Source organism: Canis lupus, chromosome 37, assembly GCF_003254725.2.
Source record: "Canis lupus dingo isolate Sandy chromosome 37, ASM325472v2, whole genome shotgun sequence".
Taxonomy (NCBI): domain Eukaryota; kingdom Metazoa; phylum Chordata; class Mammalia; order Carnivora; family Canidae; genus Canis; species Canis lupus.
Window position 1 is genome coordinate 25,865,914 of NC_064279.1, and position 26,953 is coordinate 25,892,866.

At 45.8% G+C, this 26,953-nt stretch overlaps 2 long non-coding RNA genes across 4 annotated transcripts in view; one reads left to right on the forward strand and one right to left on the reverse strand.

The window, feature by feature from the left end:
• Positions 1 to 5,863: 5,863 nt before the first annotated feature.
• On the reverse strand, positions 5,864 to 13,170 carry LOC112656420 (uncharacterized). The gene is made up of 3 exons (XR_003134313.3): positions 12,748 to 13,170; positions 11,566 to 11,722; positions 5,864 to 9,906 (listed from the first exon to the last, which is right to left on the reverse strand). It is a non-coding gene; the product is annotated as an uncharacterized LOC112656420 (long non-coding RNA).
• Positions 13,171 to 13,264: 94 nt separating this feature from the next.
• LOC112656421 (uncharacterized) overlaps positions 13,265 to 26,953 on the forward strand; it is a 37,088-nt gene continuing 23,399 nt past the window's right edge. For all 3 annotated transcript variants that reach the window (XR_007409018.1, XR_003134315.3, XR_007409017.1), the window contains exon 1: positions 13,265 to 13,431. This is a non-coding gene — a long non-coding RNA (uncharacterized LOC112656421). The remainder of the gene's footprint in view (positions 13,432 to 26,953) is intronic.

Below are 26,953 nucleotides of genomic sequence, written 5' to 3' on the forward strand. Positions count from 1 at the left end.
CTCTGGAGGAACAGCAAAGAGGCCAGTGTGATTGGAGTGAAAGACTCAAAGGGCAGGTTCGCAGGAGAGGCACTCAGAAGGCAGGCAAGAGTCACATCACATGTCCCCCTGGGCCAATGTAAGCGGTTATGGGCTTTAAGAGGAATGAGAAACTTCAGAGACTCTTAAGCAGATGAGTGTCATGGTCTGATTCCCACATGGATTGCTATACAGGGAACTGAATGAAGAGGGGACAAACTGACAGCACGGGGCCAGTCCATCTTCCAATCCAGAGAAGGTGCTTTCTGGATAGAAGCCACGAGATGTTGACAAGAAGCTGGCTCAGGAGCTCTTGATGCCAGAGCTCTAGCTGTCCACCTTGTACCTAAGCCCTCTGCCACAAGCCAGGGCGAGTGGCGGTGCCCAGCAGCACCCTTCGGCAGAGACAGGCACTCTGAGAGGAGTAATCCTGGGCAAGACCCAGCTCAACCCAGCCAGCCCAGCGCCCCGGGGAGCAGGTGGGGCTAGGAGGTGCGGCCAGGAGGAGGGTGGCGGGGGAGGGCCAGGAGACTCACTGTCTGGATTTTGGTCTCTCTGAGTCCATGCAGGGGAGGTGGGGTATGTAGGTAAGGCCAGAGGTGGAGAGACAGCCTTCTTAGGCCTCTTATGTCCCCAGATTCCCAGCTCGGGTGCCCTTTGGCAAGTCAGCAAGCCTCCTTCTCCATACCCTAAAAACACTGCTGAGCTGGCAGTCTGGGTCCAGGGTTGCATTCTCCTTGGCTCTCAGATCTGATGTTTTTCTGGAATAGACCCTCAGGAGGGTGGTACAGACGGAGGTAGAGTCAGGATCTCAGAGAAAGAACACTTCACCTTCTTCATCCAGACCTCCTGCTGCTCACAGGATCCTGCTGCCTACCTCAGTTTACCCAGAATGGCATCCTTCTTGATGGATGAAGTCTTATTCCTTTTCCCAATTGTCAGCCTACACAAATCCCTGTATTTCCCTAGCCCTCTGGGTAGGGGCGAGAAAGAAAGGAGGCTCTCATGATGATATACCCCTGCAGGCTCAACAGTTGGGAGCTTTGCCCCCGCTAGGCTTGCTTTCAGCCTCCCTCTCTCCACTGCCTGCATCCCAGCAGCTCCTGGACATGCCTAGGACAGCAGGGCCTTCCATGTGCTCAGCTCTGCTGCTTCTGTGGAGGACAGGGTTTCTCTCCCCAACCCCCAAAAGACAGGCCCACAGGCAGGCGGGTGAGAGTCCCCCAGGGAGGAGGGGTAAGCAGGAGCAGCCAGACACACCTGCCTCATTCCTTTCCTCTTGTTCACCCAGGAGAGAGCTATGGGGGCTGGGTTCCCTGCCCCCTTGCTCCCTCCCATCCCAGGGAGGAGGAGAGAAGAGGTGTGTGTATGGGAGAGGGAGTGAAGGCCTGGGGGGTCACTCCCACTCCAGCAGGGTCCACCACAGCATTAGCTTTGGTGTCATCCTCTTGTGCCTTCCAGGCTTAAGGAAGACAGAGCTGGGGGAGGAGAGACTGAAGAGGAGAGATACAGGATCAGGGTTGGGATAATGAGGTAGGAGCAGGAATATTGCAGAGCATGCTGCCTCCAGAGGGAGGGGTGGGTGGTGGGGTGGGGCAGGGGCTGGACACCGCGTGGGGGGGGAGGGCCATGTTCCACTCAAGAGCTGGCGAACTAATCTATGCTGGCCTGACCTATAAAGGAAGAGAGGGAAAGTTGGGAAAGGGACAAACCAGGTGTTGCCCGCTCCACATCCTCTCTCTGGGCCAGAGGCTGACTGGAGTCTGAAGATCAAAGCCAGATCCCTCAGTTGAAAAGAGGAATGTGGGATTTGGCAAGGGCCCTAAAGGGACATGTGGAAGTGATGAAGGTCAGGAAGATAGGGCCCGAGAGGCATCAGGTTTAGGCATACTGGCTGAAGGGTGAGGTGGGAATCTGCACCGATTGGAAATAGGGGGTGGTGGAGGTAGATGGGAGGAAGAACTTGTCAAAGTGCTTGGGGAGGACCACGGTTGCAATCTGGGAATAAAAACATGGTGAGCCATAGATCAGAGGGGCAAGGAACAGTCCTGGTTCTCAACACCTTTCGCCTTGATGGCCCCTGGAGGTGTCCTTGCAGGAGGAAACAATAGTATGGTCCACTGGAGCCTGGATGGCCTCAACGGGAGGGAGGGAGAGCACTAACAGAGAATGAGGACAGATCTGCAGGCAGGCTTAGGATTAAGGGTCAGGGAGAGGCAGCCAGACCCGGGTGGGGATCAGAACCCAGGCATCCTGCTTACAGTCACCCAAGGTCCCAGGGCTGAAAAAAGGACAGAGGCAAAGGTAGGGGCCCTGGCAGCTGGAGGAGGACCCTGGTGAGTGAGAAGCAAGGTCAGCGGCATCCAGGCACTGCTCCTCCCAAATTAGTGCGTCCCCAGCTAGCCCCCGGCAGGGGGCCTTCCACGTTGGAGTTTGTCCAGGCCGGAGTCGGGGCCCCCTCCTCCCCTCTGAGCCCCCCCTTCTCATGTGGTTGCCGGCAGCTGCCTGCGGTCGCCCCAACCCCTGTGCTCAAGGCACGGGGACTTTCCAACAGGGGAAAAAATGACTTAATGAGAGTGGGAGCCGGGGGCGGGAGGGACAGGTCCCTGTAATCACCGCTCCACTGTGGGGCCTGCGCGCCTCCGGGGCCCTTCCCGGCTTCCTGCTGCCAGCGCCCCCCCTCAGGCTCCGCTGGGGGAGGGGGACGGACGCGGACAGGGGATCCCTCTTCAGGTTTCAGGCTCTCTGGGTCCTCCGGCCGCCTGTGCTCCCTCGGCTCGCGGTGCGTGGAAGCTGGAAAGCCCCGCGATCCCTCTCTGGACTTTGTCCTTGAAGTCGCGCAGGGTGTTGGAGGGTGGGCGGCGGCCTCTGCCAGGAGCCGGGGTCCTCGGCGGGCGGCTCGGAGGGGTGCAGGACCGAGAGGAGAGCCCTGTGCCACTTTGCGGCTGCGCACTTCGAAACGCCCCCGGTTACTGTGGCAACCAGGGCAGTCGAGGTGTGTCCGCGGGGCTGGGAGGCGCCCACTCCCCCTTTTCTCGCCGCCCTCCGGGCCAGGCCCGGCCGCTGCGGTGCGCGGGGGTGGGGGTGTGCCGTTACCATGGCAAGGGTGCGCTAGGAGGGCACATTCTTCCCCAGGGTGGGAGCGCCCTGGGGATACGAGAGGGGGGGTGACGGGGGCGGCAGAAAGGGGAGCGGGGGGTGGTGGTGGAGGGAGGGTCAGAACCAGGGAGGAGTCTCGGACGACATGAACCAGGGCTCCTTGGGGTTGGGGTGGGGAGTTTGGAATCTGGCGCCCTCCGCCTGGCTCCCTGGAGACGTCCCACTCCTCCCCCACCCCCGCACCCTCGCTGGGGTTCAAGCCCCTCAAATCCCCGGTTTCCGGGGTAGGGATCCCCAACTACCGACTCGGAGGTCTTTTAGCCTCCTCTGAGGCCAGGCTCTAGCGTAGTGTCTGTCCCTTTCCCCGCAAGCGGAGCTGCAGCCCAGACTGCGACCTGAAGGCCTGCAATTAAGCCCCCCGCCCGCCCCTGCGCCGGCCGCCGGCTCTCTGCCAGACGGGCCTGCACCGTCAATTACAGCCGCGCGCAGCAGCTGATTACTCCGGAGTCAGGGAAGCGGCCGGGTGGGGACCGCAGGCTGGCCCGGGGGGCGGGGTCCTCGGGGTTGTCCCCAGCCCGGGATCCTTTTTTTTTTTTTTTTAAATTTTTATTTATTTATGACAGTCACACACAGAGAGAGAGAGAGAGAGAGGGGCAGAGACACAGGCAGAGGGAGAAGCAGGCTCCATGCACCGGGAGCCCGACGTGGGATTCGATCCCGGGTCTCCAGGATCGCGCCCTGGGCCAAAGGCAGGCGCCAAACCGCTGCGCCACCCAGGGATCCCTCCAGCCCGGGATCCTTAACTGGAACTTGGGACTGCCGCCCTCCAGCCCGACTTCTCCGCGCCGGACAGTACGGGGAGGAGGGGTCTACTCAGTGCTCCGTCCTGCTGTGCCTCAGTTGCTCTCTCTCTCTCTTTTTAAAAGATTTTTTATTTATGAGAGAGAGAGAGAGAGAGAGAGAGAGAGGCAGAGACACAGGCAGAGGGAGGAGCAGGCTCCATGCAGGGAGCCCGACGTGGGACTCGATCCCGGGTCTCCAGGATCGCGCCCCGGGCCAAAGGCAGGCGCTAAACCGCTGAGCCACCCAGGGATCCCCCAGTTGCTCTCTTCTTGAATGCACACTGCACTCAGGGCAGAAAGAGCGCGGGGAGGGTGTGTGTGTGTGTGCGCGCGCGCGTTGGGGCGTCTGGACTCGAGGGCTGCGTCCTCAAGAAGCTCAAAGCCCTCAAGGCCGGCTCTCTTTCCCGCCGCAGACAGTCGCGTGGGTCTCCCCTGGCCCGGAGCCCCACCCAGAGGACCTGGCTCTGTCTTGCTGAGCCAGCCCCAGGGTGGCTGCCAGCCCGTACCGCACGTCAGTGGGAATCAGAGAACGGCGCCCCCTCTGGGCGGGAGGCTCCCCCCCCACACTTCTGCCCCACAGGGGAGGGCAATCTGGGGCCCCCCTGCGACAGTGTCCGCCACCACCCTCGCCCCTACATCCCATCTTCGCTTTCCCCCTGCCTGCGGGCCTGCAGGGGCTGGGGTGTAGCTCGCGTCTCCCGCGGTCCAGCTGCCGACATCTGGCCGGCAGCTGGGCCCCGCCCACTGCGAACTGCTGTGGCCCCGGCGCCCTCTGTTGGTGACGAGCGGCGATGCACCAGTTTTCGGGCCCGCACGGGCCGCAGCCGCAGCCGCTGCCGCCGCCGGGGGTGGGGTGGGGGTGGGGGGCCGGGGTCTCGCTTCATCTCCGTGGGTTTCGGAGTCGGCCTATTCCACGCCCCTTGTCCTGGGGCACAACCTGACTCCTTTGGCTTTTGCTTCCTGCCGGCCGCAGCCTCGATGACCTTTCCTCGGTCCCTGTGTACTTAAAACCTTGTTCGGTGACCCGGCTGTCCCCCAACCTTCCCATCTTGTCCAGTTGTCCTTGCTTCGTGGGCAAGTTCTGCGGCGCGCTCTCTCTGCGCCCAATGTAAAGTCCGCAAATAGGGACATGATTACATAAATCATCGTCCATCTGCTCAGGGGAATTCTTCGCAGAGTCCTTAAAACTGAGGTGGTTGAAGCATATTTAGTGACTGAGGCAGTGTTTGCTCTATATGGGTGTGTGTGTGTGTGTGTGTGCGTGCGCGCGCGCAAGATACAAAATAGCCTAGGGCAGGATCCCTCCTTTAGTGCAACAAAGATTTATAGATGTGATTTGCATTTTAAAGGTCTAAAATAGGGCAGCCCCGGTGGCTCAGCGGTTTAGCGCTGCCTTCGGCCTGGGGTGTAATCCTGGAGACCCAGGATCGAGTCCCCCGGCGGGCTCCCTACATGGAGCCTGCTTCTCCCTCTCTCTTTCTCTCTCTGTCATGAATAAATAAAATCTTTAAAAAAAAAAAAAAACCTCTAAAATAAGCAGCAAATTGCTAGCGGAAACTATTTTGGGATGATGGGATTATAGGTGGTTTAAAACTTGTTCTTTTTCATCTACATTTTTCATTTGTTTATAATGAATGTGTATTACTTGGACACAATAATAGTTCCATATACAGAATATTTTTGAGGATCCAATTATATCATTGAAATATACTAAAGAAAGAATGTTTCCAAAACTAGGAATTATGGAGACCTGGCCTCCTGACCAGAGCTAATATGATTATGTCATTAGGATTTTCTTCTTAAAGGTGTGACAGTTTGTAGTGAAAGCAGGTTTCCAACCTCTCAATCCCAAGGCCCAGGGAAGCCAAGAAGTTGTTAAAAATCCATATGCACATCCAGTAATCTCATGATAAATAACGGATTTATATTCCATTGTACTGCATACGTAAACAGACTTTGCCATGATTTTTATTGACAACAAAGAACAAATTTCGTAAGTTTAATACCTTTATCTCAGTCTTGATCTTCTCTCATCTCTTTGCAACACTGCACATCAACTGTCCTCTCCTTAGAAATATTTTACCATTTGGTGCACTGGCTGGTCCTCCTGTCCCTCTCCACTGTCTCAAGGACTTCCTCCATTCTTTGTCTTTTTTCTTTTTATTTGATATAACAGAAAAATTACAACATACAAGGAACTTTCCCCTTCCTTGAACCACTTGAGAGTAAGTTGCCTACATGATGCCCAATCACAAATTTCTTACAAAAAAGGGACATTATCCTAAATAACAGTACAATGCTCGTGATCAGGAAATTAACATCGATACATTCATATCATCTAACCCCCAGACCTTATTGGACTTTCATTACTTGGCCTAATGATGAAAGGATACAGTCCAGAATTATTCATTACATTTGGTTATCACGTCTTTCCAGTGTCCTTCAGTCTGACACAGAGCAAAGATTTCCTTTACTTTAATGACCGGGACAACCGAAAAGACTGCAGACCGATCATACTGCAGAATGTCCCTCAGTTTGGGTTTATCTGTTGTTTCCTCATCATTAGATTTGGGCTATGCATCTTTGGCAACATTATTATAGATATGAGTGTTTTACTTGTTGCATCATTATTTATTTTAGTGCTGAAAAAATTTCCCAGATTGGGCCAGCTGCCAAGCTGGCTTCTACCACCATGGTTCTTTGATCACTTCCTTATTTTCTGGCACAAGATGTTCCAAGCTCCAATCTTGTATTTTCTCTGCTCCAACCCTCATTTCTCTGAGGCACCTTTGTTCTTTTTAATGGGGAGGGATATTCAGAAATTAATATCTAGGTGCTAGGTATGCTCATTTTTCTTGGGGTATCACTGCTTTCGGGCTGCTCAACGGACAGTGCTAGGAAATATATGTATAATTTTACACATACATTTCTATCTGTCAATTGATCGATCTCTCAATCTCTCTATGTAGAAAACTATGAGCGCACACCATACCTTCAATTCCAACGCAACATCACAAGATTTATTCTAATTTACCCCCTTTCTATTTCTGTGACTTCCTTCTCTCTTCTTGTTGGAAGGGTTGTTTAATCCCTCTGTAGATAATTTATTCCCTGCCGTTGCTGCTGCCCCCTTGTAGACTTCCACCTTCTCTCATCTTGGCCTCGAAAACCTATGCTAGCTGAATGTCCTCCCCCAGCTCCCTGCACATGGGTGATTTACTTTGGCTCCCCATCATGGCTTTGGAGCAAATTATTCAGGCAGGCAGGCAGGCAGGCTGGCTGGAGGCAATCTTGAAGCTCTAGATATAATTCTCAATCCTCTCTGTTCAGTAAATGGCAACTGCTCTTCTACCGATTCCTATTAAAAGCGCTGGAGTCACTGGAGTCCTTTAGTTCTCTGACATCTCACATCCAATCTATCAGCAGATCCTGTTTGTTCTCCTTCTGTTTATTTCTAGAATCTTATCATATGTCCCCTCCTCCATCATTACCATCCTGCTCCATGCCACCATGGTCTCTTGCCTTGAATGACTGCAGTTGTCTTCTAGTTGGTCTTCCTGCTTCTGCCCTCACACACCCCCAGTCTATTCTATACACAGCCACCAGAATAATCCTTTTAAAGTGTTAGTCATGTAGCATGCTTCCTCTGCTCAAAATTCTCCAAAGTCTTCCTATCTCATTCAGAACAAGAGCCAAAGTATTTGCAATGACTGGCAAGGCCCTACAAGATCTGGCTCCCACTCCCACTCCCACGTTCACCTGTTCTCCTCCTACTTCTGCCCTCATCTATTTAGTTTAGCCACACTGGTCTCCTGGAAATTCTTTGAAGAAACCAAACTGTCCTGCCTCAGGGCCTTTGCACTTATTATTCCCTCTGCCTGAAATAGATTTCCCATGGTAACCATGTGAATGTTGCCTCTCTTCATTCAAGACTTCACTCTAATATCGCCTTACAAGAGGGGCCTTTGCTTAGAACAAACTATCTAAACTAGCAAACTTCCTCTTACTTTTCCCTTCCTTTAGTTTCTTCATAGTACACATCACATATCTGACGTATTTGTGTACTTGTCTACCATCTCCCTTGTACTCTATAATGGAAACTCCACGAGAGCTGAGATCCTCTTTTATTTTTATTTTTGTTTTTCCTATGGCAAGAATGGTACTGAGTACATAGGAGGTACTCAATAAATAAAAGTAAGTAAATGAATGAATGAATGAATGTCTATGGGAATGATGACCAATTTGTCTTTAGGCCCAGCCTTGCTTCCTAGGATTTTTCTTAAAGTCCTGCTGCCAGTTAGACATGTTTTGCTGTGTGTCCATGGCACTGCAGACTAAAGCTTTATTAAAGCAGTTTCATTATCTCATGTACTTATTTGTTAATTTAGGACTGAAGCTTTGTTTTGCTCCCTGCTGTCTTCTCACTGCCTAGAACAGTGCCTGGCATGGAGCAGGCAATTAATATTTACTGAATAAATGAGTGAAATATTTCCCCCTCCAAATTAGTTCTCCCTGACTTGCTTGTTTCTCTTTATGACATTATTATTTTCCTTGTTGCTAAGGCTCAAAACTCTGTCAGCGTGGATTTTCCCCTCTCTCCTTTTTTCCATATTCAGTCAGTGGCCAAAAGCTGCATTTCTCCCACTTCCTTGGCACTGGCAATATTGTAATTCACCATACACCCCCAAACATCACAACAGTCTCCCAACTGGCCTCTCTCATCCCTGTTTCTCTCTCTTCATCTTTATCAGATTTTTCTGTTTTTCTCTTCCATAAAGTGCTCTGGTCATGTCATTTCCTCTGGCTAAAGATTTCAATGGGTCTTTGTGCCAATTAGGGTTCTTAATTGCAAACAACAGAAATGGACTCTGGTTTACTTAAGTAGAAGAGGAATTTACTGGAATGATATCAGAAAACTCACAAAATTGACAGGAAGCCTCCAGAATCCGTGTCAGGAAGTAGGCAGGAATCAAGAGGAACTAAGCAGCCAGAACGTCTGTCAGGTCTTGCCTTAAGGGCAGTTTGATTAGGGGATTCCTGCCCCTGGGCTCTGGAGGTCCTCTCTTGCACAGCCACTACCCGGAGAACTGGCTGTTGCTGCCTCTAGAATGAATTATAAACAGTCCTCTGCTTCCTTGGGTCACTTACTGATCAGAGTCGCAAGTGGGATCATTGATTTGGCATACTTCTGATGTCACAGTTCTGTGACTTTCCTATCAGGGGTCAAGGGTGGGGATCCTGACCTCCCACTAACACCTTCACTAAGGAGGATCCTCCAAAAAAGGAAGGAGGCTTAGGTGCTAGGCAGCTAAAGACCCCAGAAGGTACCCATTTAGAAGTTCTGGAGCATGTCATTGAACCCCTCCATGGTATGTCACAGGCCATCACTTCCAGTTTTGCTCCTTTGCACCCTGGTTTCTGCTGAGACAGGAATACATGCAGTTCCTGAGTTGATCATTTCCGCCTTGGCCCTCTGTACTAGCTGATATCCAAAGATGGTCTCCATTGAACCAGGCATGCTTCCTGTACTCTCACCTATGAATTGTCCCCTCCCCTTGTATCTGGGCCATCCCTGTGATCCATTTTCACTCATAGCATACTGTGGAAGTGATGCTGCATGAATTCCAAAGGGAGGTCGCCTGTCGGAATGTTCATGGTGGGGAAAGTCAGCCACCACTCATGTATGAGGTTTGAATACCTGAGATCACCATCTACAAGGAAAACTTCAGCAAGCCAGATGGAAAGACTATCTAGAGAGAGAGGAATGTCTGGCCAGTCCCCATCTGGTCCAACCAGTTCAGATGAGGTGTCAGATTTCTGTTTTTAAAAAGCCACCTTGGACATCCAGCCCAGATGAGCCTTCAGATGACTGCTGCTTCCATCTGACTGCAACTGCATGGCAGGCTCCCAGTGAGAGCCACCCAGCTGAGTGGAGTCAACCACAGGACTGTGAAAGACAAAAATAAATAGTGATTTTAAGCCACTAAGTTGGGGGGGTTACACATTAATAGAGAAGCAAAACTGTCCCTTTGTGGTATGTGTTTTGTTCTCTCTGGAATGCTTTCCCACTGTCTTATTTTTTTTAGACTTTTATTTAAATTCCATCTAGTTAACATACAGTGTAATATTAGTTCCAGGTGTACAATACAGTGATTCAACACTTCCATACAACACCTGGTGCTCATCATGACAAGCGTGCCCCTTAATCCCCAACACTTACTTCCTCTATTCCCCCACCCACCTCCCCTCTGATAACCAGCAGTTTGTTCTCTATAGTTAAGAGTCTGTTTCTTGGTTTGCCTCTCTCTCTCCTTTTTTTTCCCTTTGCTCATTTGTTTTGTTTCTTAAATTCCACATATAAGTGAAATCATATGGTATATGTCCTTCTCTGACTTATTTCACTCAGCATTATACTTTCCAGCTCCATCTATGTTGTTACATATGGCAAGATTTCATTATTTTTTTTGATTGAATAATATTCCACGTGCAATATCTTCTTTATCTATTTTTCAGTTGATGGACACTTGGGCTGTTTCCATTAATTGGCTGTTGTAAATAATGCTGCTGTAAACATCAGGGTGCATGTATCCCTTTGAATTAATATTTTTTGTATTCTTTGGGTAAATACCTAGTCCCCACTGTTCTATATTATCCATGTATCCATTCATATCTGCATTTGCCAGAATCCCTTTGATGAGTGTGGTGGAGCACAGAGGAAAGAGCCGGGCTTTGAGGTCAGTCTGTGGGATGGGAGGGGCTGAATCCTAGCTTAGTCTGTCTCTATCCCTGTGACCTTGGGCAGAATAATTAATTTTTCTGGACCTCAGCTTCTATATCTGGCGTATGGAAATTAAAAAAAAAACCTTTCTCCTGGAGTTAAGGACTAGATATGAATTATGTAAAATATCCACGTGTCTCATTTTAGTTTCATTGAGTGGTAGCAGATACCAAGCCTTCAGACCTACATCAAATGGCACTCCTGAGGTCTACTTGTCATCAGTTATGAACTATATGGTTTTGGACAAATCCCTTAAACTTCTCTGAGCCTTACCCTCCTCATATGTAACATGGGTTTGATAATAATATCTGTGTAATGGGGGCTTGACTGGACTAAGGACTGGGCTGTCTTGTGGTGTTAGGAGACACTGCCCCCTCGAGGCAGAACGCCCAGAACCCATAAACCACCTTCCTCAACCTGAATGGCATCAGGAATCCTTTGTAAGAGGACAAACACCATGCCCTCAGTTGGGATTAGGGAAGGAACAAACATGTCTAGTGGGCTGAGGGAATGTGACAGATGCTAGACTGCAGGGAGGAACAGCAGAGACTTCGAGAGCTTATCACCCTGAATGAGAAATGGAGGGGGAAGGGGCACACTGAACAAAGCAGAGGAAGGAGTGTTACTCGGAGTGGTGTGAAGCTGGGCATGACCATATTGTGGCTCCATATTGTATGGAGCCCCATCCTCTACTTTCCCAGGGCCTTCCTGATGGAGTAGGAAAGATCTGGGGTATAATGGCAAAGATGGGGGCACCAGGAACACACACATTTCTACCATGGGAACCCTTATGAAAGAGCTGAGAGGAAGCAGAAGATGCTTTCTTACCTCAGAAAGGGAGAGGTATGCCAGGAGTCCATGCGCACAGGGATCCTGGGCCAGTGAACAGGTAGAGAGGCTAGCCATGATGTCGAGATGGGTGGCAGCAGACAGGAGCCCGGATCACACAGGACTCAACCCCATCCGGCTTCTTCCTGGACTCCCACTGGAAGCGAGGAGACATGGAAATCTGAGAGGTGCAGATTAGCACATGCTATCTGATTCCAGGTGCATCCATGCAAAAACAAGCAAAACTAATGTCTGCTGGTAGAAGGCAAGATAACTGTTACTCTAGGGCAGATATATGCTTAGAAGGAAACATGGGGCACCTGGGCGGCTCAGCGGTTGGGTGTCTGCCTTTGGCTCAGGAGGTCCTGATCCCAGGGTCCTGGGATGGAGTCCCGCATCGGGCTCCCTGCAGGGAGCCTGCTTCTCCCTCTGCCTTTGTCTCTGCCTCTCTCTGTGTGTCTCTCATGAATAAATAAATAAAATCTTAACAAAATTAAAAAAGAAAACAAGAAGGAAACATGAGGGCATTCTGGGGGCTGGTAATGTTTTGCTTCTTCATCAGGGAGCTGGCTATACCATAAGAACTTAAGCGTACTTAAGATCTGTGCACTTTTCTGTATGCTACTTTAATAACAACTGAACATACACACAACTGTTTGGGAAAAGGAGGATGAACAGTTATTTCCCACTTCAAGCCCTTTGAGGTGTAGCCACAGGGGGGGAAGGGGTAAGAGATTAGTGGGCTGGAGGCTGGGACCACCTGGTGTCTGGCCTGGCTTACTCCTTTCTCCCTCCATTCATTCACTCGTTCACTCATTCACTAATGGTTTATTAAGCATCTCCTACACGTTGAGCACTGCAGGACGCGTAAGGGGATAAAAAGATTATCAAGGACAATAGTTTCCATTTATTGAGTGCTTATTTGGGAGTAGGCACCGAATATACCTCCGATCCTCATGATCCCATGAGGTATTATTATCCCCATCTATCTCCTGAGTGTCAGAAAGGTTAAGCCAGTTGCTCCAGGTCCCACAGCACGGAAGGGGTGTCAATTTTCATACAAACAAGAAGTCGGTGTGACCCCAAAGGTGGAATCCTTCTCACTGAGCTGCACTGTCCTCTGGGGATCTGGGGTCGGAGGAACCTGTGGACAAACTGCTTCCCCAAGGATTCAAGCCTTACGGTCATGCGGGTCACATCCTTGCAGGTTCCCCATCGCTATAACGAGGGTAGAGAGCACGCCTTCCTCCCGGCGTTGGGGTGGGGGCTAAGCCAGACCGCGTGCGCAGTGCAGCCCAGGGTCCCGCAGTCGCTCACATTAGAGTCCTCGTCCCGCGCATGCGCGGACCCAGAGCAGGGTCAGGTGGAGGGCGGACCCCCTCGGCTCCTGATCCCAGCGGGGGGGAAGGCGGACCCCCTCCCCCCTCCGCTCCTGATCTCCGCTGGGGGCCTGATGGACCTAACTGCGCCTTAACTGCCGGGTCCGTGCTGCTGGGAAACGTGCCGGGCGAAGAGCCCTGGTCCCAGACACCAGCCAGGGAGAGTCACCTGCCGGGCACGGGCGGGCGCCGCTCTCCGGGGCTGTGGGGGGCGGGGATGAGGAGTCGCGATATCGCGAGACCCGGTGGGACCAAAGGGCGTCCCGGCCGGAAGTGAGGGGCGGGCCCGAGGGAGCGCGCTCCGTTTGAAACCGGCGGCGGGCGCGCGGCGGAGCGGGATGCTGGGCTGGAGGTCCCGGCCGTTCTGGGCCTCGAGTGGGGGCCGCAGAGCGGGCGCGGAGGGCGGGTGGGTCCGCAGGGACCTCCGCGTGGGGTTTGGCTGGCAGTGGCCGCAGCCTGGGCCTGGCCGCTGAGCTTCCCTGCAAACGTGAGTAACGTTCCCTGCCTCTGGCTCCGCCTTTTGGAGAGACTGTGACCACGGAGCTCATTTGTCCCCAACGCTAAAGCACCTCCATTCCCTGGGCCTTCACGCACCCAGGCCCCCTCTAAGGCCATGGAAAAAGTGTTTTTATAAAATTAGAAGCAGTGGGCTATTTTAATCCAAATCTGTTAAGACCACTAGTGGTCTCTTTTCAGTACGGCTTCCCTATCTGGGGTCGCTGAAGTAGCCATGAGCATTTTTAGGCATTTTGGAGTAAAGAATACTTTTTTTTTTTTCTTTAAGATTTTATTTATTCATTAGAGACAGAGAGAGAGAGGCAGAGACACAGGCAGAGGGAGAGGCAGGCTCCCTGCAGGGAGCCCCATGCAGGACTCAATCCCGGGACCTCGGGGTCACGACCTGAGCCAAGGCAGATGTTCAACCACTGAGCCACCCAGGTGCCCCTGGAGTAGAGAATACTCCTAATTTGAATTAAGTGGGATCCATATATTCAGTTTGTGTATATAGTTATTGCTAGCCTTCCTGGTGTGGGAGCGGCTTCTAGAATACTCCTAACCCCGCACTGTGCTGAATTACAAGCATGGTGGCCTGAAGGTACCAGAGGTCCTTGGTTCCTAGCGTGTCCAGCACCAGAAGAATGAGGAGATGTAAATGATTAGTCACTGAACAAGAAAATGTGAAATTCCTTGAAATCCTTTAGCTCATAAAGAAAAGAAACTTGATAGAGATTTCCCCAAATTTGAGAACCGTTGTAAAATAATGAGTTGAGATGCTGAAAGTATTTTTTTTTTGAACTGGCAATAATAAATTTTGATCAACCCTGAGAGAGAAAGACTGAATTATTTTCCTGTTCTCTCCATAGAGAACATTACAAAATTGTTATCTTTGAGGAAACCGTTAAAGAATATGTAACCAAAAAAAAAAAAAATGTAGTGGGGGAAAAAATGGATAGTGATATGCCAGGCAATTAATTTGACAGATAGATATGTGATTTTTTAAAAATTTTATTTATTTATTTGAGAGACAGAGTGGTAGAGAGGGACAGATGGGGAGGGAGAGGGAAAGGGAGATGACCTCAGACAGACATTGTGCTTAAAGTGAGCCCTACACAGGCTTGACCCCACGACCTGAGATCATGACCTGAGCAGAAACCAAGAGTCTAAGGCTCAACAGACTGAGCCACCAGGTGCCCTGACAAATATGTAATTTTATTTTATTTATTTTATTTTTTAATATTTTATTTATTTATTCATGAGAGACACAGAGAAGCAGAGACACGGGCAGAGGGAGAAGCAGGCTTCCTGCAGGGAACCTGATGTGGGACTCTATCTCGATCCCCTGGACCAGGGATTGCGACCTGAGTCAAAGGCAGACGAGGAGTCACCCAGGCGTCCCCAAATATGTAATTTAAAAAAAAAGTGTTTTGATTTTTTTTTGTATTACCTTTTTAACAGTTACAGTTTGATGTAATTTCTCATTCTAAATATATATTCAGATGCGTACCTAATTTTGTTCTTAAAATTTTATATTCTTAAAGAGGTCCCACGAAATGATAGAAACTTCAGGCCCCACAAAATCTAGATATGCCCTTGCACAGTTCTCATCTCCTAACCACTCTGGTCAGGGCAGGGCATGTGTTTATTCTCTTAATATTTGAGATGAGCACGTGGAAGCCCAGAGAGATTATATTGCTTGCCCAAGGCTTTGCTCTGGTGACTGGCAGAGCGAGACCTAGAACCCAGCCTCTTTGGTTCTCAGTTCAGACATCTGGCACACTATGGACAAGTGCCCTATTCCAAAAGTTTCACCTTTAGTCTTTAGTGAACAGGCTGTGAGTGTGTCTACTTGGCTTGCCCTTGGGTTCTGGGTTGTACATAGTCTGGGTGAGAGGCCCAGTGAAGCTAAAAGGGGACAAGTTATGTCTCTGAAATGCCCCCAAGTCTCAGATGACAGCAGCTTTCTCTGTGGTCTTATATCCATCACTCCCAGCAACGAAGAGCCAGCATCTGGTGGGAGAGAACGAAGAACTGTGGCCATGGGTTCTCCTCTGGGTCAGGGTGAGAAGTGTGGAATCCTTGAACAGAAACAGAATCAGCTGGCGAACCGGCTGTGTGTGAATATTCATGTGAACATGTCTTTTGTTATTTCCCAAGCCAAGTGTATTTTTGGTCGGTTTCCTTGGAGACTTGTGAATATGGAGAGGTCTTACCAAGTGTAGTATAATTTTGCCAGCTCTACTTCCTTTCCAGTTCCCAAAATTAGTCACCCCGTCTCTACCTGGATTGATTTTGTCCAAGGTCACCAACAACTTCTGTGTTGCTAAATCCAACTTTTCAGTCTTTACCTTAAACGACTCTCCCTTGCTACTGGTAGGGTCTTTTAAAATGTAAATCTGCTCCACCTCCACTTAAAATCCTTCCGTGGCTCCCCATTGCTTTTAGGATTGAGGTCTAAATCTCTGACCTACACGGTCCAACTGTCCTCTTCAGTGTCATTGCAGTCACATACACACTGATCTTTTTCTCCAGAGGCCAGTGCTCTTTTCCGGATACAGGGCTTTTTATTTTTTATTTTATAAAGTAAGCTCTACCCCCAACATGGGACTTGAACTCATGACCCCAAGATCAAGAGTTGCATGCTCTACTGACTGAGCCAGCCGCAAGACTTTTGCACTTGTAACTATATTATACTATGTACTATAAATAATATGTGAGTATACATACTATACCTATTTACCAGACATTGTTTTGGTACTGGGAGTACAGTAGTGAACAAAACTGGCAAAAATTGCTGCCATTCTGGAACTCACCTTCTGGTGATTGTTTTTTACTGGAATGCTCTTCCCCTTCCTTTCTTTCATGGTGAGAAGTTTATTCTTATTTATTATTATTATTTTTTATTATTTTTTAATAACAGCTTTTTGTTCTAAGATTTTATTTATTTGAGAGAGACCATGCTCATGAGCACAAGTGGAGGGTGAGGGGCAGAGGGAGAGGGAGAAGCAGACTCCTTGCTGAGCAGGGAACCTGACTGGGGGGCTCAATCCCAGGACCCCGATATCGTGACCTGACCTGAAGGCAGGTGCTTAACCGCCTGAGCCACCCAGGTGCCCCTAGTAACAGCTTTTTTTTTTTTTTTTTTTAATTTTTATTTTAGTTATGATAGTCACAGAGAGAGAAAGAGAGGCAGAGACAGAGGCAGAGGGAGAAGCAGGCTCCATGCACTGGGAGCCCGATGTGGGATTCGATCCCGGGTCTCCAGGATCGCGCCCTGGGCCAAAGGCAGGCGCCAAACCGCTGCGCCACCCAGGGATCCCTAGTAACAGCTTTATAAACAAAATTAACATACTATAAAACTCACCCATTCAAAGTACACAGTTAAACTTTGTGTATTCGTAGTTGAATAACCATCACAATTTCAGAACATTTTCATTACTCCAGAAAGAAACCTTGTATCCATTAAAAGTCGCTTCCCCCTACTTTCCACAATTCCCCAGTCCTGAGCACCCAGTGTACTTTCTGCCTCTGCAAATTTGCCAAGTCTGGACATTTCTTATAAGCGGAATCATACATTATGTGGTTGCTTATGACTGCATCTTTCACTTAACGTTTTCAAGGTTCATCTATGCTGTCATGCTGAGTCATGTGTCAGTACTCATTTAACTTTTTTATTGAGATATAATTGATATAATATCATGTAAGTTTAAGTACTTCATTTGTTTTATTGCCAAATAATATTCTGTGATGTGATAACACTACATTTTGTTTATCCATTCATCAATTGAAGGACATTTGGATTGTTTCCACCTTTTGGCTTTTATGAGTTATGTTGTTATGAATATTTGTATATAATTTTTTGTATGGACATATGTTTTCATTTCCTTGGATATGTACCTAGGAGTGGAATTGCTAGATCATATGGTAGCTTTATGTTTAACATGTTGAAAAACTGCCAGACTGTTTTTCAAAGTGGCTGTACCATTTTACATTCCCAAAAGCACTGTATGAGTGTCCAATTTCTCCTCATCCTTGGTGTTATGGGTCCAAAATTCGTATGTCGAAGTCCTAATCCCAGAGTCCCTCATAAAATGTGAACTTCTTTGGAAATAGGGTTATTGCATATGTAATTAGTAAAGATGAGGTCATATTGGAATAAATTGGACCCCTTGTCCAATATGACAGGAGTCTTTTATGAAAAGGAGAAATCTGGTTACACAGACTCGCACACAAGGAGAATGCCATGTGAAGATTGGAGTCAGGCTGCCACAGACCAAGCAACTACCAGAAACTATAGAGAGGCCTGGGACCTATCCTTCCCAGCCCCTTTAGAGGGAGCATGGCTGCCCTGCTGACCCCTTGATCTTGGACTTCTAGCTTCTGTTAAAAGCAAGACCCACAGTGGAGTCACTTATACTGAGCCCCATGTCAACCAAACAGGCTTAACTTAATTGCAGTTTCAGCTCTCGAAGAAATGGAATCTTAAACCAGTCAATCAGGACTCACCTCATCAGCACTAGATAAACCTCCGCCATCCCCCAAAGGAAAAGAACCTTGCTAGAACCAATCTGCTTTTTGCTGCTGTAACTTCCTTCTTCCCATTGCATTCTATGAAGGCCTTTCATTTTGTACAGCTCCTCAGAGGGTCCCTTCTATCTGCTAGATTGGATGCTGCAGATCCAATTGATTCAAATCAATTTTTGCTCAAATAAACTCAAAATTTTTAAGGTGCCTCAGTTTATCTTTTAACATCTAAAACTGTGAGTAGTCAATTTCTGTTGCTTAAGTCACTCAGTTCATGGTACTTTGTTATGGCTGCTTTAGCAAACTAATATAGTCACCAATACTTGTTATTTTCCAGTTTAAAGGTTATCATGACCATCCTTTCGGGTGTGAGGCAGTATCTCATCATAGTTTTGATAGGCATTTCCTTAGTGCAAATGATTTGGAGCATACTTGCTTAGTAGCCATTTGTATACCTTGGATAAATGTCTATTCAAATCCTTTGCTCACTTTTAAATTGAGTTATTTGTCTTTTTTTTTTTTTAAAGATTTTATTTATTTATTCATGAGAGACACAGAGAGGGAGAGGCAGAGACACAGGCAGAGGGAGAAGCAGGCTCCACTAAGCCCAACGCGGGACTTGATCCCGGGACTCCAGGATCACGCACATCCTGGGCCGAAGGCAGGCGCCAAACCGCTGAGCCACCTGGATTGCCCGAGTTATTTGTCTTTTTATTATTGAGTTCTTAAATATCTTCTAGGGGTGCCTAGGTGGCTCAGTTGGTTAAACCTCCAACTCTTGATTTTGGCTCAGGTCATGATCCCAGCGTTGTGGCATCAGAGCCTTGCGTCTGGCTCTGTACTCGGCATGGAGTCTGCTTGAGATTCTTTGCCTCTTCCTCTTCTCCTCCCCACACTCATGTGCACACTCACTCTCTTTCAAATAAGTGAATAAAATGTTTTTAAAAATTAATATATTCTAGATGGAACTCTCTTTTCAGATACATGTTTTGCAGACATTTTTTCCTGTGCTCAGGGAGTGTTTTCACTTTCTTTTTTTCTTTTTTTTTTTTTTTTTCACTATCTTGATGGTGTCCTTTGAAGCACAAGAATTTTTAATTTTGATGAAGTCCAGTTTACCTATTTTGTTCTTTGGTTGCTTGTGATGTTTTATCTAGTGCCTGCCTGTCTTGATCTTGCTCAAATGTTACTTCTCAGGAAGATTGCATTCCTTTGATATATGCTCTCACAAAACCATCTTGGTAATTACAAATTTGTTGGTGGATTTATTTGATTGACATCCCTATTTAGACAGTGAACCTCAGGATAGGATGGTCTAAGTCTGCTTTTCCTCTTCCCATTGTGTCCCCATTGCAGTGCCTGCTATGTAGCAGGTGCTCAGAATTGTTGAATGAATAAATGCAGACTTGACTCTCTGGGCCGGTCCCTGCATGAAACACTCTTCAGTGGTCTTGAGTACACCCACTCTCCTGCTTCCACATGTCTTGGCTGCTCCTCAGATTGCTCTGCTTTACTCATCCTTTCTTCTCACCCTCCACACTCTTTGCATCCAGTCTCAAGGCTTTGATTATGATCTTAAAACTAATGACTCTCAAGTCTCTTTCCTACCCAGATGGTTCTTCTAAGCTACATTCTGACTGAAAAGAATGTGTATGTTGATGTCGTTGGTTCTATAAATGTCAGTTAGGTTAAGGTGGTTGATAGTGTTGCTGGTTGATAGTGTTGCTTATACCTTCTATATCCTTATGAATCTCTGTACTTGTTTATCCATTATTGACAGGAATATTGAAATCTCTGAATAGAATCCTGGATTACTCCTTGCAGTGGTATTAGTTTTTGCATCATGTATCTTGGAGCTCTGCTTTCAGGTGCATAAACACTCAGGATTCTTAGGATCTTTTGATGAATTGACCCCTTTGTCATTATGTAATGACCTTCTTTATTCCTGGTTATATATTTTCTCTGAAATCTACTTTGTCTGGTATTAATATAGTCATGTTAGCTTTCTTTTAGTGATAGCATATGTCTTTTTCTTTCCTTTTACTTTTTTTATCAAAATCTGTGTCTTTATATTTGAAGTGTTTTTCTTTTTCTTTTTTTTTTAAAGGTTTTATTTATTTATTCATAAAAGACAGAGAGAGAGGCAGAGACATAGGCAGAGAGAAAAGCAGGCTCCATGCTGGGAGCCCGACACGGGACTCAATCCCGAGACTCCAGGATCATGCCCTGGGCCAAAGGCAGGTGTTAAACGCTGAGCCACACAGGGATCCCCCGAAGTGTTTTTCTTTTAGGAGACACATAGTTGGGTCTTTTTTTTTTTTTTTTTTGAAGTCCAAACTGAAGAACCTCCACACAGTTTTCCAGAGTGGCTGCACCAGTTCACATTCCCACCAACAGTGTAAGAGGGTTCCCTTTTCTCTGCATCCTCTCCAACATTTTTGGTTTCCTGCCTTGTTAATTTTCCCCATTCTCACTGGTGTGGGGTGGTATCTCATTGTGGTTTTGATTTGTATTTCCCTGATGGCAAGTGATGCAGAGCATTTTCTCATGTGTGTGTTAGCCATGTCTGTGTCTTCCTCTGTGAGATTTCTGTTCATGTCTTTTGCCCATTTCATGATTGGATTGTTTGTTTCTATGGTGTTGAGTTTATTTATTTATTTATTTATTTATTTATTTATTTATTTATTTATTTATTTATGATAGTCACAGAGAGAGAGAGAGAGGCAGAGACACAGGCAGAGGGAGAAGCAGGCTCCATGCACCGGGAGCCCGACGTGGGACTCGATCCCGGGTCTCCAGGATCGCGCCCTGGGCCAAAGGCAGGTGCTAAACCGCTGCACCACCCAGGGATGCCCCTTTTTTTTATTTATTTATGATAGTCACACACAGAGAGAGAGGCAGAGACACAGGCAGAGGGAGAAAATAAGTTCTTTATAGATCTTGGAAACTAGCCCTTTATCTGATACGTCATTTGCAAATATCTTCTCCCATTCTGTAGGTTGTCTTTTAGTTTTGTTGACTGTATCCTTTGCTGTGCAAAAGCTTCTTATCTTGATGAAGTCCCAATAGTTCATTTTTGCTTTTGTTTCTTTTGCCTTCGTGGATGTATCTTGTAAGAAGTTACTGCGGCTGAGTGCAGAAAGGGTGTTGCCTGTGTTCTCCTCTAGGATTTTGATGGAATCTTGTCTCACATTTAGATCTTTCATCCATTTTGAGTTTATCTTTTACTCAGCCATTAGAAACGACAAATACTCACCATTTGCTTCAACGTGGATGGAGCTGGAGGGTATTATGCTGAGTGAAATTAGTCAATCGGAGAAGGACAAACATTATATGTTCTCATTCATTTGGGGAATATAAATAATAGTGAAAGGGAAAGAAGGGAAGGGAGAAGAAATGGGTAGGAAATATCAGAAAGGGAGACAGAACATAAAGACTCCTAACTCTGGGAAACGAACTAGGGGTGGTGGAAGGGGAGGAGAGCGGGGGGTGGGGGTGAATGGGTGACAGGCACTAAGGGGGGCACTTGATGGGATGAGCACTGGGTGTTATTCTGTATGTTGGCAAATTGAACACCAATAAAAAATAAATTTATTATTAAAAAAAAAAAAGTCCAAACTGAAAATCTCTGCCATTTAATGAATTCAGCCACATTTAATGTGATTTTTAAAATATGTAGGTTGGTTATTACCTTGCTGTTTGTTTTCTATTTGTCCTATCTGTTCTTTGCTCCCCTTTCCTCCTTTTCTGCCTTCTTTTGGATTGGGTACTTTTTATTATTCCACTCTTTGCTTCATTGGATTTTTAGCTATATAATTCTGTATTTGTTATTTTAGTGGCTGCTGTGGCATTATAACAGATCTTAAATTTATCACAGTCTATGTCTTCAAGTTCACTAATCTTTTCTTCTGCAATGTCACATTGTAGTTTCATCTGTACGTTGTGAATTTTACTTTATTGGGTACTGGGTTGTTTTCTATTCCTTTAGAATATTCCTGTGTTTAGGCTATGTTCTGGGATGCAGTTAAGTTACTTGGTAACAGTTTGAGTCTTGTTTTAAGCTGGACCATTAAGGAAATCTCTGTAAACTTTATAGGATTAAAATTTGACAAATAAGGGTCATCTGGGTGGCTCAGTCTGTTAAGCTTCTGCCTTCAGCTTAGGTTATGATCCGAGAGTCCTGGGATCGAACCCCACATCAGGCACTCTGTTCAGTGAGGCTTCTGCTTCTTCCTATCCCACTGCCCCTTCCCCTGCTTGTGCTCTCTCTCACTCTCTTTCCCTCACTCAAATAAATAAAATCTTAAAAATAAAATCTGACAAGCTGGAAATCAGTAATAATAAAACATAAGGCTTCCAGTTTCTGGGCTTAGAAGTCACTACTCCATGCTAACAACAAGTAAAAAGCTAAACAAACATCCTTTGGCTCAGATCATGATCCCAGGGTCCCAGGATCGAGTTCCACATTGGACTCCCCACAGGAAGTCTGCTTCTCCCTCTGCCTATGTCTCTGCTTCTCTCTGTGTCTCATGAATAAATAAACAAAATCCTTTTTTTTAAAAAAAAAAAAAGCTAAACAAACTGAAAAATCAACATTCTTTGTTTTGTAAGAGAAGTGAAGTCATAGGGCAAACTGCTGTCCCCCACATTGGAGAGACCAACAGGCAAATGGAGAGAATCAGAGCTGACACAGCAGGAACCCAATGAACTGAAAGCTCTATAGGAACCAGTGCTGGGGTATGGAAACATGAACTGTAATTTATGAATTCCTGGGAACTCAGTATGGAAAATTCTGAGTTAAAGACTCCAGGGGGAAAAAAAAGACTCCAGGGGAACCCAGTCATTTAGAGGCCCCCACACTTTTGTGAGTTTTACCTTCTGTAGTTCTACCTGGATCTCACAGTGAATAAATGGAAAAATTTCCACATGCTTCTGATGGGGAGGAGGAAAAGGAACCATTTTGAAATACACCAAAGCATTTGTCTTAGCAAGGTCTGCTTCCAGAGAAACTTTTTAAAACTGGAGTCTAACTTGCTGGGATTTATCAGAGCATAACTGACCTAGGGAAAGGAAATACCCAACTCCAGCATCCTCTGGCCATCCTCTTCTACCTAAGGGTGGTAGGAGGGCATGAGAAGTATATGTGAGGTTCTCAGTCCAGAGGCGCAGGCTCAGAGACCTAATCATAGAACTGGAGAATGTTTCCTCTCCCCCTACAACTTAACACATTACTAAAGATATTTATTTTAAAAATATTTTATTTATTTATTCATGATAAAAACGCAGAGACACAGGCAGAGGGAGAAGCAGGCTCCATGCAGGGAGCCTGATGTGGAACTAGATCCCGGACCTCCATGATCACACCCTGAGCTGATGGCAGATGCTCAACTGCTGAGCCACCCAGGCATCCCTAATCTCTAGTATTTCTTTTTGGTTCTTTCTATTAATTCCCATCTCTGTTTACATTGTCCCTCTGTTCTTTCATGCTGTCTGTTTTATCCATTAGCAGTCTTAGCATACTAATCATAATTGTTTTTAATTCCCAATCTGATAATTCAACATGCTATATAAGAGTCTGGTTCTGATGCTTGCTCTGTTTTCCAACTGTGTTTTCTTTTTAATATGTCTTATGATTTATTATTTTTATTTTTGCCAGGTATAATGTACCAGGCAAAAGGAGCTGTTTTAAATATCTTTAAATACTAGAGATTAAAAAAAAAAAAAAACACCATTGCAATAGAAATTAAGAATGACATGTTAGACTTAAATTTTTAAAAAAGAAATGAAGAATGCCTTTGATGGGCTTATAGGTGGACTGGACATGGCTGAGGAAAGAATCTCTGACCTTGAGAATATTTCAGTGGCAACCTCCAAAACTGAAAAGCAAACAGAAAAAGACTGAAAAGGCCAGGAGACTATCCAAAACTGTAGGACAACCACAAAAGGCGTAATATATTGCATAATGGGAGAACCAGAAGAAAGAGAAAGAGGAATAGGAGATATTTGAGAAACAATGACTGGGAATTTTCCCAAAATGAATGTCAGACACGAAGCCATAGATCCAGGAAGCTCAGATAACATCAAGCAGGATAAATATCAAAGAAAACTATACTTAAGCATGTTATATTCCAATTACAGAAAATCAAAGATAAAAAATTCCTGAAAGAAACCAGGGAGGACAAATAAGTTACCTATAGAGAAGCAATGATAAGAATTACATCCAACTTTTCCCATGCAAACATGGAAACCATGCAAGCAAGAAGAGACTAGGGTGAAACATTTAACATGTTAAGATAGAAAATCCCTACTACCTCCCATTCTGTACCCTGTGAAATTATCCTTCAGAAGTTCAGGGGGAAACAAAGACTTTTTCAAAGTTAAGGAATTTATTGCCAGGAGACCTTATTTTGTAAATGTTAAAAGTTCTTTAGAGAGAAGGAAAATGATAATAAGAAACTTGGATCTACATAAAGAAAGGAAGAGCATTGAAGAAAAAAATAAAAATTAGAGCAGAAAGCAATGAAATTGAAAATCAAATTAATAGAGAATATCAACAAACCAAGATTATCTTTTCTTTGAAAAGAGTAATAAAGTCAATAAGCTTCTAACCAGGCTAACTAAGGAAAAAAGAGGACACAAAAAGAGAGAGAGGACACAAGTTACTAATAGAAATGAAAAAGGAAACATCACTATAGATTCCATGGACATTAAAAGAATAATAAAGCAGAGTGCCTGGGTGGTTCAGTCGGTTAAACATCTGACTTTGGCTCAGGTCATGATCTCAGGGTTCTGGGATTAAGCCCCATGACAGGCTCCGTGCTAAACAGAGTCTGTTTGTCCCTCTTGGAATAATATGAACAACTCTGTGTCCACAAATGTGATAACCTGGATGAAATCAATTTCTTGAAAGACATGGTCTGGCAATACACAAGAGGAAACAGACAAAATAAATTTATGCCCAATGAAGAAATTGAATCCATAAATAATAACTTCCCAAAACAGAAAACATGAAATCCAAATGGCTTCACTGGTGAATTCTATAATATTTTAAATTATACCTATTTTCTACAATCTCTTTTGAAAGATAGCAGCAGCATTCCATGAGGCCAGCATTACCCTAATACCAAACCAGACAGACAAAAGAAACAGAGAATGACAGACCAATATCTCTCATTAACATGGTTGCAAAAATCTTCAATAAAATATTAGCAAATTGAATCCAACAATGTAGAAAGATAATTATACACCTTGACCAAGTGAGATTCATCTCAGTTATGCAAGGCTGGCTCAACATTCAAAAATCAGTTAGTGTTATCTATCACATCAACAAGCTAAAGAAGAAAAATCACATGTTCATATCAATAGATGCTGAAAGAGCATTTGATGAAATCCAATGTCCATTCATGGTAAAAAAACAAAATAAAAATCCCAACTCTTGGCAAACTAGAAATAGAGGGGCAACTTCTTCAATTCGATAAATACCTACAGAAAACCAAAAGCTAACATTATACTTAATGGTAAGAAACTCCGATCTTTCCTAGTAACATCAGCAACAAGGCAAGGATGTCCCCTTTCACCTTTGCTCTTCAACATTGTACTGAAAGTTCTAGCTAATGCAATAATAAAAGGAAATACAAGGAATGCAGATTGGGAAGGAAGAAATAAAACTCTTTGTCCATGGAGAGCATGATGGTTTATGTAGAAAATCAGAAAGAATCAGCAACAAAAATTCCTCCAACTAATAAGCAATTATAGGAAGGTTGTGTGAAGGCAGCCCTGGTGGCTCAGTGGTTTAGTGCCGCCTTCAGCTCGGGGCCTGATCCTGGAGTCCCAGGATCGAGTCCCACATTGGGCTCCCTGCATGGAGCCCGCTTCTCCCTCTGCCTGTGTCTCTGCCTCTCTCTCTCTCTCTCTCTGTATCTCTCATGAATAAATAAATCTTAAAAAAAAAAAAAAAAAGGTTGTGTGATACTAGGTAAATATACAAAACTCAATCACTTTCTTTTATACTAGCATTGAACAAGTGGAATTTGAAATTGAAAACACAATACCGTTTACATTAGCTCTCCCTGAAATGAAGCACTTAGGTATAAATCTAACAAAATGTGTACATGACTTATATAAAGAAAACTACAAAACTTTGATGAAGAAGAACTAAATCCTGTTTGTGGATAGGAAGATTCAATATTGTCAAGACGTCCTTTCTTCCCAACTTGATCTGTAGATTCAAAACTATCACAATCAAAGTCCCAGCAAGTGGGACACCTGGGTGGCTTAGTGATTGAGTGTCTGCCTTCGGCTCAGGGCGTGATCTCAGGATCCGGGATCAAGTCCCATGTCGGGCTCCTTGCAGGAAGCCTGCTTCTCCCTCTGCCTGTGTCTCCGCCTCTCTCTCTCTCTCTCTCTCTCTCTCTATGTCTCTCATGAATAAATAAATCTTAAAAAAAAAATCCCAGCAAGTTATTTTGTGGATGTTAACAAACTGATTCTAAAGTTTATATAGAGGTAAAAGCCAACACCAAATTGAAGGAGATTCTAAGTTTATGTAGAGGAATAGCCAATACAATCTTGAGGGGAGAACAGTTCTGACAAAGACTACCCAACTTTAAGACTTACTATTAAAAAAAAAAAGACTTACTATGAAGGTACAATAAACAGAGTGGTATGACACAACGGACAAATAGATCAATGGATTGGAATAGAGAGCCCAGATATAGACCTACATAGATATCGTTGACTAATTTTTTTTAAAGATTTTATTTATTTATTCATGAGACACATACACACACACACAGGCAAAGGGAGAAGCAGGCTCCACGCAGGGAGTCCGACGTGGGACTCGATCCCAGGTCTCCAGGATCACACCCCGGGCTGCAGGGGGCACTAAACCACTGAGCCACCGGGGCTGCCTTCACACAACCTTGACTAATTTTGACAAAAGATCAGAGGCAACACTACAATAGAGAAAAGATAGTCTTTCAACAAAT